The sequence below is a fragment of the Haemaphysalis longicornis genome, unplaced genomic scaffold, assembly GCF_048455015.1.
Source record: "Haemaphysalis longicornis isolate Haplotype H1 unplaced genomic scaffold, Haemaphysalis longicornis Haplotype H1 scaffold_7, whole genome shotgun sequence".
In the NCBI taxonomy this organism is placed as follows: domain Eukaryota; kingdom Metazoa; phylum Arthropoda; class Arachnida; order Ixodida; family Ixodidae; genus Haemaphysalis; species Haemaphysalis longicornis.
The window spans coordinates 115,172,091-115,186,262 of NW_027526422.1; the positions used below are offsets into that span (position 1 = coordinate 115,172,091).

The window sequence follows — 14,172 nt, forward strand, 5'->3', positions numbered from 1 at the left end:
CCAAGATCACCGGATATGTGAAGCCTCGTTAGCCTACGTGCCTAAACCCCGCACTCGAATGACGCACGACAGAATGTCGTTCGTCGCATAATTTCGCCCATTTTCCGCAAGTGGACTCGTGTTTTATTGGAAATGGTTATTCCTAATTTATGACGGCTATTTCGGGCATTACGAGTCTGTTTAAGCTCAACTGAGTAATAAAAAAAATATTGTTTCAATCTGCTTCTGCAACCTGAACTGCGCCTGGTTCTGTGAATCGAAGGAAGACCGCCAGAGCAGCTGGCGTGTATACTAACTTATACAGTCGAACCTCGTTATAACGAACAGTTATATAGCGAGATATCGGCTATAGCGAACTAGATACGAACTTTGGTTGTTCACGTTTTATTTAAGCGACACTTATTTTTATAACGAAACCGAAACCGCAAGAGCCGGGCGCAATATTGGCTATATCGAAGAAGTATTTGGTTCGCGCAAGGTTCCCAACTCCAAGGCTAGATTTAAAAAGCCAAAAAAATATTTAGAAGATAACAGTTTGTAAAACTAGAAAAGTAGAAAACACCCTTTCGTGCGTGGGCTCTGCGGAAAACTTCATCCTGCAGCGCTGTGAACAGGTGCCTGACGAAGATCACATTCTCCTTCTAATAAATAAGGATTCAAGCCTGTTTTGTAACACGAACTTTGTTCTGTTGTTATTTCACGTTGTCATGCTCCGGTTCATTTAGTTTGAAATTCCATCGTTCACAGAGGGTTCGAAGCCTAGAATAATGCGTTTTTGTATCTAGAATTTCCGTACGAGCGATATTCCCTATTTCTTAGACGTTAATTATACCTTACTGTTACAACGAATATCGCTTATAACGAACTAATTTACTGCTCCGATTCTAGTTCACTGTAACGAGGTTCGACTTATGCCAACATACTATTTTTGTGTGTTAACGAACTCGTGACCGTCACATCTTTATTTTTTATTAACGCTGTGAAAATCGCCAATTTTTTATTGCGGAGCTCCGTTCTTAAAGGAGTACTGACACCAAATTTTGAAACAGAAAAAATGATATAATTGGCTTCAGTAGTTTGTACAGATGCCTCACAGAAATTTTTGCAGCGATCCGAGGCCGGAATCGCATCTAAAATCGATTTTGATTGTCCAGGCCGCGAGCTTCCACAAATCGGCAGCACTAGCGCAATCGCTTTCGGTGTGAGGAAACATTGGCCTGTGTGTCTGGCCGGTTCAGGGTGACGTCATATAGTCGTTTTCAGAACCGGAAACGATATCCTGCGCTGCTGTTGTCGGGGGTATTGTTTGGGCAGGAGACGTGGGCGTAGCTGTGTGAGCAACGCTTGTAAACGTTGCGTGTTCGACGTCTTTGCTCTTCAGTTCGTTGCCGGCGCATGATGTTCGGCACTGGTGCCGGCACCGCGCGGTGCGCGATGTCGACGGGCACCGCGGCGACGCGGCGGTGCGCGTCGCCGAGCTCGCCCAAGTTGTGCTATGGGAAGCTCGCGGTATGCGAAGTACTGCTCGTGGAAGCCTGTCCGAGCAAATCGACGACGACGCCAAGATGCATTATTTTCCACGCGACGACATGCAGCGCTAAACGTGGACTGAGTTCGTGCGCGCCGGCGGCCGCAAGAACTGTCGCCCAAGCCAGCGGGCTCGGGGTTGCACGGGTCACCTTGGGTGTTGGGAACTTTAGCCTTAGGGTCTATTCGTTTCACCTGCACTGCGTGAACCAGTTCAGGCGGTGCCGCACTTCGCCGTTCGTTTCAGCGGTGCAGCTCGCGGCACCTGAACCGCGCCGTTCGATTTACCGGTGGTGCCGACGGGTGCAGGACGGGTTCACGGCTTTGCCTGCACTCCCTGCCGAGGAGGTGCAGAAGCAGACGAAAAAAGTGCAGGGCTGGTTCCGCCGATGGCGGAACCCACTTTGCACCGCTGTGAACTGGTTCAAGAGGTGCAGGCTGAATCGAATAGACCCTTAGTATCGTGACGACTATTTGATCGTTGGTATCTGTACAACTGCGAATGACCATCCCTTACACAACTTTTCACCCCACTATCATCCCCTTTTTCGCATATGAAGCTTTATTTTGGCAATAATTTCCGTTTCAGCGATCGGTGACCGAGACATCTGCCGCGTCTGTTTTGATTTTAGCGCGCAGGTGGCGCCATCTTTCGGCCGCTAACGCACCTTGGTGCCGGCAGTCATGGCCTCCGCGATCAGCTGCCGGCGGCGCGCCGTTGCTCCGGCCGTCCCATTCGGCGCATCCCCCAGCAAAAACCTGTAATTTGGCTAACTCCGCAACGCGCCGCGAGGTGGCGGTGTTAGCCGATGGTTCGGCAGCTTGCACCGACTCCTCTCGGCGGCTTTGCGGGGCCTGAGTGTCTGCGTGTCTTCGTTGCCGGAATTCGCGTAACCGTGTTGCAGCTTATTTTTGTTGAGCTTATCAACCGAACGACCAGATCATGAAGTTCGCTTGTCTCAGAAGCTTCAAGGTATAGCACTGAAACCAAGATCTGTCACTGTACGGCGAGAAGCTAATCGCGTTTTGATTGTTGCGTTTGATCGGTGCAGGACATTTCGGTGCCGGACGTTTCGGTGCGGACATTCAGGCGCGCGGAAATTTGGGCGCAAAAACTTTTCGGCGACAGAATTATCGGGTGCTTCCTTGTTGGAACAGCCGTTATATTTCTATTTCCGCATAGGGTGGGTTATGGATAACAATCGAGAACAGCACGTGATTGCATTTGTATATGGGCGCCATGTTTGATTTCTGCCAGTTATTGTTAGAAATTGAAAATTTGTATATATTTGTTTGTTACCTCGTTCAGGGAACACCTGTTATGCAGCCTAGTGATTATATTCTTGCGAACATATTTTTTTTTAAATTACTACAAGATTTTAATTTATATTCGTTTTTTGCGGCATGCAACTCAGCCAAGACAATTAGCCGCCGTTTACGATGGTAAAATTCATAATTCTTTATGCAGTTTCCACTAAATAAAACGCATACTGTCACTATACAAATAAAGCAGCTCATGCATTCTGAATTGCCCCCCCTCCCCCCCCAAACGCAGAAAATCTTATAAGAAATTTTATGTAGGTTGTGCTGTCAAACTCAAAAGATTTTGCAAACACTGTTGTCACCAGCTTTTTTTTTTTTATATACGGACAAGTCGAGGGTATTGACGTAGAGGAAGAACGGGCCTTTTCGAAAGCAGCTGCAGCTTCTATATATCCTAAATGCTGATAAAGCGCGTGCTGCTTGTGCGTACAAAGCACTGATTTTGCCTCATATAAAACGTTTCCCTCTGTTCATGTGCCCAGCAAGGAATGATGAACATACGCTACAACCACTCTGTCCATATGGCTAAGTTTGTGAGACCACTGCTTTCCAATGTTGGCGCAATTCTGTCACGGACTAGGGTGCATTCCGGAAAAAGACTGGTTTCCAAGCCCCTGCATCACAAAGTGCTTCATGTGTGAACTGTTCTGTTTGTCACGACATGCAGATGCCTTGAAAGCGTACATTTGTGAACATAAGTGCAGTGTAGTTCGTAAATAGACGTTCAACAAACTAAACAGCTCTTGGACGAGCGTTCAGTACACATTTGGTTTCTAACTTTTAGTTTGCACAAAGCAAACATGAAAGCTTTCATCATTGCTTAACACATGGATGTGCTTCGAAATCAGTAATTAGAAATTTAAATGTCTTGGATATTCAATCCAAAAGAGGCAAAATTGGGCTTGCCTGTGGCCACCGAAATACGATAAGAATGCAATGAAATCGGGGTGCATCTGCCTTCAAGGTTTTTTTTTATTTGTTGCGACTGAAATTGAAACCGTAACTTCCTTAACGCGCATGTGTAAAACAGATTACCGCATTCCTTGATGCTATCGCTCAGAGTAATACTCCTTAAACGTGTTAATCCTAAAAATAGTGCGGGTGCTTCCACCCAGCAGGCATTAATTCGAAGGCTACATAAGAGCACAGCCATCGATCATGGGTTTGACGCGATCGCGCCTCTCGCTCTACTGAACTGCATTGGCCATGCAGATTGTATAAAGTACGTTATACGTTATAAAGCGATTAGTAAGTTTATAAAGCGAACTGAACGTTATTTAAGTGCCAGAAATTTTGCATTGGTAGCAGCGAATAGTTTCTGTGTGTCGAGTGCGTCATGCGGCACATATTAAAGAAGTCGTATAGCTGCAATCCTATCTAAAATGAAGGCATTATCAGGTTCTACGAGTCGCTTTGCATCCGTGACATCAGGTATATTTTCTTTTTATTGCGATACGAACAGCGAAAGTTGACGAAACGCCATTTTGAGGAGCGCTGCCGCACACACGGCTTTCGTTTCAACCATCGGCTCCGCGCGCCGCGGCGTGGCGAAAGACGCGGCCACGCCCCTTTTCAACTTACGCTCTCTCCGGGCGATTGGGACGGCCGGAGCAAAGGCGCGCCGCCGGCAGCTGATCGCGGAGGCCGTGCGGCAGTGCTGGGTCGGAGCGCCGAACCTCCGCTTCCGGTCAGCGTAGGCTTACCATCGCGGCAAATATCTGAACGCCACTTTTAAATTCAGCGCTGATAACAACTCCTAGCACAATTTTCAACACACTAACATCTACTTTCTCGCATGTGGAGCTTCTTTTTAGCGATCAAATTGATTAGAAGAGTGGCGACAAGCTGTTGCTATCACGGTCTGCGCCGGTTCGAGCCGCAGTGATATTAAAAAACGGACGACGGCGAAGACATCGCCGGCGTAATCGCCTGGCCAAAAGTTGTTCTGTCTGTCGGGTGGCAGTGACTCATCCGAGTCTGACGATTCAGACGACATGTCGACTGCGCGGGCGAGTGCGGACCATGTGCAATCGTAGCAGACGATGCGGCGAACGCATGGAGGAAAGAAAAACGTCCCTGACGTCACGGGTGAGACCGTGACGTAAGGCTGGCCCGCTTGCAGGCTGGCCTTCGAACGGCCATTTTCCCGCGCAGCGACCAAATTTGAAATTGGTTGCAATAAACGTGCTATAATTAATTCTGTGTTGGCGGCTGACGGCTTTCGGTTCGATTTTTGTAATTACTGGGCCAATAGGTATTCTTTACAGCATAAAAACTGAAAGCGAGAAATTTCGTGTCAGTACTCCTTTAATAAATAACCGACGACTTTTGACCATCTTGTGACGGCTAAATTTTCTTCGAGGTAAATCGCTGTATACGTAAAGCAAGGGGCTTTCGAAATTTTCTCTGTAGAGGCACGTAGTAAAAATATCTCGCGTTGATAAGGATAAAAGATACCCAAAAATAAGAACAGCAACAATATCAGCATTGAATTACCCCGGATTAAGCACAGCGCAATTGCTAGCTGCACTGTAAGAGCCTGAGTAGGCTGATGGAACTAGGCGGTGGACATCTTTATGGCACATCCTTATGTGGCTATGCTGCAATAAAAGGAGGTGCACTGAAAGAACGCAGGAATGTGTATGCAAAACAATTTCTTGACAAAACCTCGTATTGAAGTAAAACAAAAGGTGCCGAGATTACGTGTACATGTACCTCATCAGGTGGCCTTCACATTCTGTGCGCGGAAGGTCCACCATAACCACATCAAGCCATGCAAAAGGCTTCAGCTATTCCACAGATAGCTGAACCCCGATAAAGGAAAGGATGAAAAGTGGAAAAAGCAGCAACAACAAAAACAAGGAAAAATCGAAGCTCCTTAATCGAAGCCTTCCCCCGTGCAACCTGCCTCAAAGCAAAGTCCAAGATCCACTTTGCGAAATGTCCAAAATAAAAACTGCCGAAGTCCGAAGTCGAAATCCCACCCGTTAGAGGATGTAGTTTATCATAATCCTAGCTAACCATGCGTACTGCAAACTATATATATTTTTCGTATTACGAGATGGCCCCTTAGATTAGCAAACATGTCCCATTGTCACGTGGTGTACGATTGATGCACCCTTTGTGAAACCAATTGGCTTTCCTGCAGTGTGTCTTACTCGGGCGTAAACGACATCAGCGAGGCATAGAGAGATTCGCTTTAATAAAAAAGCCAAAGCAATTTAGGAATTTACACAAAAATAAAAATAGAAAGATTGCGGCATGATGTCGTACTGGATCCACGTAACTTTCTGGCTGTTTTGTTCCTTTTCCACTCAAATTGCAAAATAGCTTCCTTTGACATCGAAGCTGCGTGTGCTAGGTGCGTAGGCATGTGCTTGGTGCGTAGCTTATCCCCCCAAACACAATTATGCATAGTCATCGTTTTTGTACGTGCGCAATATATCATTTTCGTCTTTCGATCACTTCGCTCATCTTAGCCATTCAAGGGGTTCGTTATTCGGTATGAAAGTAGGAGGAGTTAACAAACCCAACCCAATTCGGATGTCTTGACTCATTCTACGTACCTCTGGAAGGAAGGAAGGAAGGAAGGAAGGAAGGAAGGAAGGAAGGAAGGAAGGAAGGAAGGAAGGAAGGAAGGAAGGAAGGAAGGAAGGAAGGAAGGAAGGAAGGAAGGAAGGAAGGAACGTGGCTGCAAATAATTATTCACTCTGCTATCGACCATCGAATGTGGCTTATAATTAGTGGGCTGGTAGGCACCCACAGCAGCGAAAAAATCTTGACACGAATAATTTCTTGTCTGTACTCCTCTCATTCACCCTGAAATACATTGCTTCCTCCAGAAAGAAAGGCGTGCATACAGAAATGATTTCAAATTCCACGCTACTAGACGTCAGCTGAGCTAATAGCGGTAATCATAGTAAAAAGCTTGCGCGAATTCAGAGGAAACAATGACCTGTAACATTACACATTGATTCTACATTCGATACGCATGCCTCCCAAATGAGACTAGCTTCAGCCCAACTGAGACCAGTTGGCCCCTTTCAGCTTCCCCGTTGGCAACATTGCCTTCCAACTGGGCAGGTTAGCCCAAATGGGACCAGTTGTCCCATTTCAGCTTCTCAACTGGGGCCAGTCGCCTCCCAAGTGGGACCGGTTGCCCTCTTTCAGCTTCCCAACTGGGACCAGTCACCTCCCAACTGGGACCAATTGCATCCCAGCTCGGGCCAGCTAGTTCCCCACTGGGACCAGTTAGTTCCCCACTGGGAACAGTTAGTTCCCAACTGGGACCAGTTGATCCCGTTTGAACCAGCTGAAAGAGTTTCACTAGTATTACAAGGTAAACACTAAAACACGAAGACAAAACACAAAGCAGCTGCGTCGGCGGATTGCCTCGAAAGCGCGTCATCCCTATTTCATATTTGCCGCGCTTTCAAGGCGCTTTTTCAAAGAAAGTGCTACGAGTTGTGCCGCGCCTCCGCCAGATGGCGCCACGGGTCCCGCGACCGAGAGAAGACGCAGTGAAACATCCCCCTCGCGAGGGGCACGATCAAATGCAGAGCATTTCCGGGGGCGCACGACGTTAAGTAGTTTGCGTTACATTAATGTTGTTGCACTTGTGGCAACTGCTGACGAGAGAGCGCTCGTCAGCGGTAATTTGAATGAGTCAACTATATAAGGCGCGTTCGTAGCGTCCCGTTCTGTGTCGGCTTTGTGGCGCAGTGGGTAGAGCACCATGTATATTGCGTTCCGCCCGCAGGGTCGAGGGATCGAAACCAGGCGCCGGATGGTATTTTTTTTTATATAGTAGGGAGGGGTGCGGTGCGGACTACCGACGTCAACGCGGGTGACATCGCGAGTTACTTAAATGCTCTGCATTTAAAAACCGTGATTTTTGTGCGTTTCACGTAAAGTATGTAACAATCAAACGGAATATAGGTAGAGGCACCAAGGCAACCGCATGTGGTTTTCATAAACAAGTCTCGGGTCCGCCGTCTTAGTTTAAGGGCCGGGCAAAAACATACGTGGCTTATGTGTTACAGCTGCAGCTAAAACGTGGGATATGTGTTGCAGCTGTTGTACGATTGCTTGTTTGAGCTTACGCTGAAATTGCTATTATTAACATTGGGGAAAAAAAGCAGCGTTTAATGAACAAAAAATTTTGTGTTCACGGTTTTTTTTAGTGTTATTTGTGCATCTGTACTTAAACTTACAATTTGAGACCCTGATTTCCAACTATGCGCGCCTACGCGCACCTGCCAACGCACGCTTGTTCTTCGCCGCGCCCCTACGCGGAGAATGTCTTGTCATAGCCCTCCGTCCTTGACATCCCACGTACTGCTCACACTATCTTCGAAGGTTTCTCTTTCTAGTTTTTCTTCTAAATTCTGCCGTGTGCGAGCAGAGTGTGACTTTTTCCCGCTGTGCTTTTTTTCTTCTCGGAAGCTTATTGCAACACTGCCGATCTCCGACTCCGAGCGACGCGCGCCAGAGTGTGCCACAGCAGGCGCCGCCAAGGATTCCGTCAACCTGTGATCGTCCTCGTCGCACGTGGAGTGATTTGTTTACATTCCGTCTCTTCGTAGTGGAGGGTCTGCCTTGTGCGCTGCGTCCGAGCGGTACTCGTGCGTTCAAGTTTTGAGAGTGCAGTAACTTGACAAGTGTGACGTTGCGTCAAGTGTCATTCAGCTGTTCTATGACCCGGGCGTGCCTCGAGCAGCGCTGGAAAGTCTGACGTACTACGATGTGCTGCAAACAAATTGACTACCCTGGCCTTGGCAGTCGTTCTTATCGTACAACGCATGGCGCGCTGGGCATCTTGTGCGCGAGAAGGGCTCTGTTTTAACCGTTGTTGACCTCGCCAAGGGCTTGGGTATCTTGGGCAAGTAGACAAGGCCCACGGCAGGTAAGTTTCGGTGGTCTGTGTTTTGTTTTGTTTTCATTGCGTTCTTGATTTCGAAAGATCGCGTGCGCGATACGGCGGGCTGGTTTCGTTTAACGCGATCGGAAGGTGTCCGTGACAGCGCGTCAACAAAGACTCCCGTCATTGAAAAATCCGTCCGTCCGTCAGATTCGAACACGTCATACAACGTGTGCCCACTGGGGGAAATTTGCGTATGGTTTTTTAGACAGTAGCCCCTGAGAAAATTATTACTTGCTAGATAACAATAATTCTCACTCTGGAGTTTCGACCATATTTTTCTTCTGTATTAAAACGAGAATTAACTTGGCTCGCGCAGATAGGACTTGTTCTTCATCGGTCGGTTACATATATCTGCGCCTTCACTCCTGTGTTTATGAGTAACTGCGCGAGTATTTGCGCCACTCTTCAGTTTGATAAAAGTGTAGGTCCTTCTGTTCTTCTCGATTCAGTTTGCAGGACATCTACATAGAAAGAGATCAGTCTACTTTATGTAGCTTTCAATTGGAGTAGTTAATGCATGTTACTTTATTGTATAAACAGCACAACAGTGTCTCTCCATTTGGTCCTTCTCACTTGTTGTTACGCTACAATCTCAGTTCTGTGGTCCTATATTTACTCAGATCACACATAGAAAAGACTAAAATACCGCTGTAACCGGTATTTTAATATTACCTCAATGGTATTTAAACCTGCAAGATCTGAAAGGCTTCTGACGCTGTCATAGCACCTTTGGTTTTTTGAAAGGCTTGCGCTGGGTTTTTCTCACTGCAACAGTTACAGAAAACACCTCTGGCCGTCTCCCCTAATGTGAAACCTGGGGAGGGGCAAAGCATGCAGTGTAATAGGGTAATCTTGGCGCCTTGGCGTTTTTCCGACGGAGTTGAAACCGTTCAGGGTGGAGGTATACAGCTTAGCTGTAAAAGTCTCGTGTATTTGAAGTACAAAGCGTTTTAGCGCAAGGTGTAAACGAGTCTCCCGGTGTTTTTTAAGTACGTGTTACGTTCTAGTGCGAGGCGTAAGCGAGTGTCCCGGTGTTTTAGTACCGTGACTACATGAGACAGCAATTACGATGGTGACGACATGAGACGCCGACAGCCTGAGCTCTTAAGGGGCCTCGCCCCTAAAAATGTACCGTTTGTTGTGAAGATAGCGCACTACAATGCTTTCAGAACATGTTGCACCAACTATCCCAACACCAAGCATTACTTCAGACCCTTTTGGCGGATGCTGTAGCCGTTTGTCATGAAACGTATTGTGATTGGGTCTTCATTGCCTTTTGCCTCGTGATCGTCTTTTCGTTCCCTTTCTCACGAAAAGTATCGATGCGTGCTGCAGCCTGCAGCGTCCCACGGATGGAGGCCCTGATCTGCTTTGTGGTGGCCACCTTTGTGTTCCTGCTGCTCTTCGACCACTACTGCCACGAGGTGAGCCAGCAGGAGCGCTCCTCCTCTTCCACCAGCGCACCTGATGATGACACGGCGACCTCCTCGTCCTGCAAGAGTCGCTACTACTCGACCAGTCTGTTCGCCATCCTCGGCCTGTCGCGAGAGGAGGTGCACGACTTTGCGGCCTTCCGCGACCGCTTCAGCACTTTCTCCGAGGTCAGCACAGCCATGCGGCGGGCAGGTGAGGACAAGAACAAGAATATTTAACTCGGGCACTTATGTGCAGGGTCGTGTTAAGGCCTATTCACACTTGCGACGAAAGCGACGGGAATCCCGTTGCTTTGTCGCGCAACGATCGTTTTTGCTGAATGGTTGGGACGAATTTTCGTCACCGCGCGACAAAGCGACAGTCTTCCCGTCGCTTTCGTTGCAAGTGTGAACGGGCCTTTTATGTAAAATGCAATATAACACTCTTCCCCACAGACTCGTATATCTGCTTTTACCATGGGTTATGAACTGAATACATATTTCCTTCCGTCCAAATTTTCTGATTGCTTCAAGGGGCCGAGTTTTTTACGATGAAAGCCTTAAAGGAGCAAGGAAGACAAAATACAAGTTGGGTTTATTAGAAAGACTGCTTAGTCCCGATAACAACGATATCAATATTATCGCAATCTTCGAACAAATAACGGAGATATTAAAGAAGACATGTGAAGCAGTCGCGACCCCCTAGCCAATTTCCCGCAACTTTTCTATGACGTCACGGAACCTTGTTTGTGCGATTGGCGGCCGCCTAACTGACCTGTCACGACGACACATGACAGGACGTCTGTAATGGGGCCTCTAGTTCTATTTGACTGCATCGCTTGAATTCTAACGTGCAGTTAACGCACTGAAAATTATGTTTTATTGTTGGCCCGTATGACGTCATTCTTTCTCATAACACGTCACTGTGGCGCAAAATTTGAAAGTTTTAAATACTTCTTGCTTTTTTTCGTTAAACAAACATCTTTTGTGGCTGTAATGAAGCTGAGTGAGGTGCTGAATCCTAGTTCTTTCAAATTAAATGAAGTTGTATTTTCCCTTCATGGCTCCTTTAAGTGTCCCATTGTGCGAAACGCCAGCTTTGCTTGTGTCATTGTCCGGTGCAGAAAATGGCCACCATTATATAATATAAATGGCGTACCTAAATTGAGTAAGTAAAAAACACCATTGAGTTTGTGTGTGGATTGAACCCGGGTCTCTTTGAGTACAAGCCAAGTGGTTACCGTCGTGCTAACTCAGCAGGTTGCCAGTGGTCGAACAAGAGTTGGCCTTGTCCTGGTGGCACTGGCGTGGTATTGTGTGATGGGTTAAGCGTGACAGGGTGGAACAGTTGCACACAAGACACAGAAATTGGTGATTCTAGGGAAGCTGGGGCATGAAGTGCCTGCCAACAGTGTGCCCGTTGAAGTACCTACTTTTGTGACAAAAAAGAATGGAGAAATGAAAGTGAACAAGCAGAGGCAAACACAATGTAGAAGAAAACAATGTCTTTTGTAGGTATTGCGAGGGGAAGCCGTAATGTTCTCGTATTCAAAGCGTGTGGGCAGAGTTAAGCGCCGTGAGGCATTTTCTCCTTATTCAAACCAGGAGGTCTCCTGTGCAAGTTTGTTTCGTAATCGGCGAAGCGTGTTTTCTACCTCTGAATGCCGCCCCTATTGTTCCTTTTTCCAACTTGGGGAATGCGGGTCCCTAACGGCATGCCAGCTTTGTATTTCTTTTTTTTTTTTTAAGCGGGGTCAGTTGAGCTATTATTTGCCTCCGATTCTTCAATATAAACACGTTCCCTGAACCAGTTATTAGGAATTTAATCGGGAAACTGTCGGTCACTAATTATCTGGAACTTCATCATTCACTTGCAAATTAACATCTGCCCGGCTCTAAAAATATACTTGCAAACATGGCATTTGTGCTGCCATTGTAGTTGCCGTTTAAAACTTAACAGTGGGTAAAACAAATCGTCCTGTTATTATAACAGTAAATTTGTTCACTTAAACTCACCCGTGTGCACTCAAGGTAACTTTTACATGTCGGATATCAAAATGGTGCAGCTAATAAAGTTCATTTTCTGGCAGGCACATGATTGAGGAGGTTGTTTGTTACGAATAAATGCTTGAGCCCCAGTTATCAGTAAGGTCGGTCGCTTCGTAGTGCGTGCAGTAGGTGTGGCATGGTGTCAGACGAGAGGTCTATTCTGTAATGGAGGTACACGCTGATAAAGCCGCTAGAGAACCGTCAACGGCCTTAATTTAGATCAAAACCCATGAGCACTTCTGCCTAAAAAAAATAAAATCTGGGTCAACACTTCTAAAATTGGGTGCTATAGTGCCTGGAAGATGCAGGCATCAAGCAAAGCCAAATGAATTTGTGCATTCTCTGAAAATGATGTTGAAGTTTCTCAGGGTCTTGGTCAATGCACAAGGCATCAGTCCTGATTTTTAACAACGGTTGAGACCCTCACAATACTGCGAATACACTGAAATAAGGTAGAAGTCGTGCAGCTCCCAGCATCCCTCTGGTGACATTTGTTAGGCCTTTTTTTTGTCTGCTTCAACAGGGAAAACTGGCTCTTTGCGGTGCGAGTGTATGCATTGGTTCTATTGTTCTATGCTGCGAAAGTTGTAAAACTCGGCGAAAAAAAAAAAAAAAAAGCACTGCCGCCAGTGAGGTTTGAACTCACGACCCCTGGTTTACGAGACCAGTGCTCTACCACTGAGCTATAGCGGCACGGATGCTCTAGGCTCGCCTGCGTCATCCAAGTTTTCCCACCACTGAGAGAAGGCTTTGTTTATTTGTATATACTAATCAAGTTAATGTTTAACATGTTACTGGTTTAGGGAAGTTAGCAACAGTGTGTTTCAATAAACTCATGACATCTCGCACTTTTTTATGTTGAACTGTCTAGCATTAGGCTATGCATGTGCACTTTGGGCACACATGCCATTCTGGGGTGTTTTCTTGTTGTAACAGCAAAATTAATCAATGACAATGTTGTCTTGGCTTCTTGCAGCAAGTAAGAAACTGTTTTTTTTTTTTTGCAACAAAAAAAGAAAAATACATAATTTCCTGGTTGAATCTGCACACGCCAATGCAGAATGGGTAGGGGTTCTATCCTAAAGTGACCTAATCCAGTACTTTTATCAAAATCAGTTGAGAAAAAATAGTAATAAAATGTAAAATGTGAGGTTTCTAGGAGATGGTGTTGTCGCACAGGAAGTTAAGTGGAAGTATCCCAGGTGCAAATAATATTTCTTCTAGCTGGAATATTGAACCAGAAATTTCTTCTAGCTAGCTAGTAACTCATTCTATTTTATTTTTTTCATAGTGCCCCTAAAGGCCCTCAATGGAAGGTATTGCATAAGGGTGGGGGGGGGGGGCATATACACATATGCTGACAGCAGTATTAGAAAAATAGAAAATTCTTTGGTAGAACTCATTTTTTGCTAGAAACAAAATTGCTAGCTAGAAGTTTTTCTAACTAGAAATGTTTTTAGCCAGAAATATTTCAAGCTAGAAATCGGCAGAATTTCCAGATAGAAATTCAGTTTCTAGCTCATTTCTAGCTGGATTGAGATTTCATTCAGGCTGGCAGTTATTGTTACTTCCAGCTAGCATTTGTCAGTCCAGCTGGAAGGAAAAAAACCCTGCAAGCTGGAGAGAATAGCCTCTAGCTTGACTTAGACTTTTTCTAGTTAGAAGCTGTCGATTCCAGTCGGAAATGAAGCTGGAAATTACTATTTCTAGCTAGAAATGCTTCCCATTTTCTCAAGGGATCGAAAGCAGGGCTACTTGTTAAGACGCTGCACAGGTGGGTCTATAAGACACTGTGTAGTCACTCTGCAAGTGGAGACACTGTAAAGCTAAATTACTTGCAATGAAAGAAGGAGCAGAGAACTGGTAATAATAATAGCAGTGCCTTTTGTTTTAATCCGTCTTTGCTTGTTGTTGGTGTCAGGCTTTTGCATTTGCGCC

General features: G+C 46.1%; 1 long non-coding RNA gene and 1 other non-coding gene across 2 annotated transcripts; one reads left to right on the plus strand and one right to left on the minus strand.

Moving 5' to 3' along the window:
* The first annotated feature begins 8,196 nt into the window (after positions 1-8,196).
* On the plus strand, positions 8,197-10,425 carry LOC144146488 (uncharacterized). Its single transcript, XR_013317683.1, has 2 exons — positions 8,197-8,755; positions 10,109-10,425. It is a non-coding gene; the product is annotated as an uncharacterized LOC144146488 (long non-coding RNA).
* Positions 10,426-12,855: 2,430 nt separating this feature from the next.
* Trnat-cgu (transfer RNA threonine (anticodon CGU)) lies at positions 12,856-12,927 on the minus strand. The gene has a single exon. It is a non-coding gene; the product is annotated as a tRNA-Thr (tRNA).
* Positions 12,928-14,172: the final 1,245 nt, after the last annotated feature.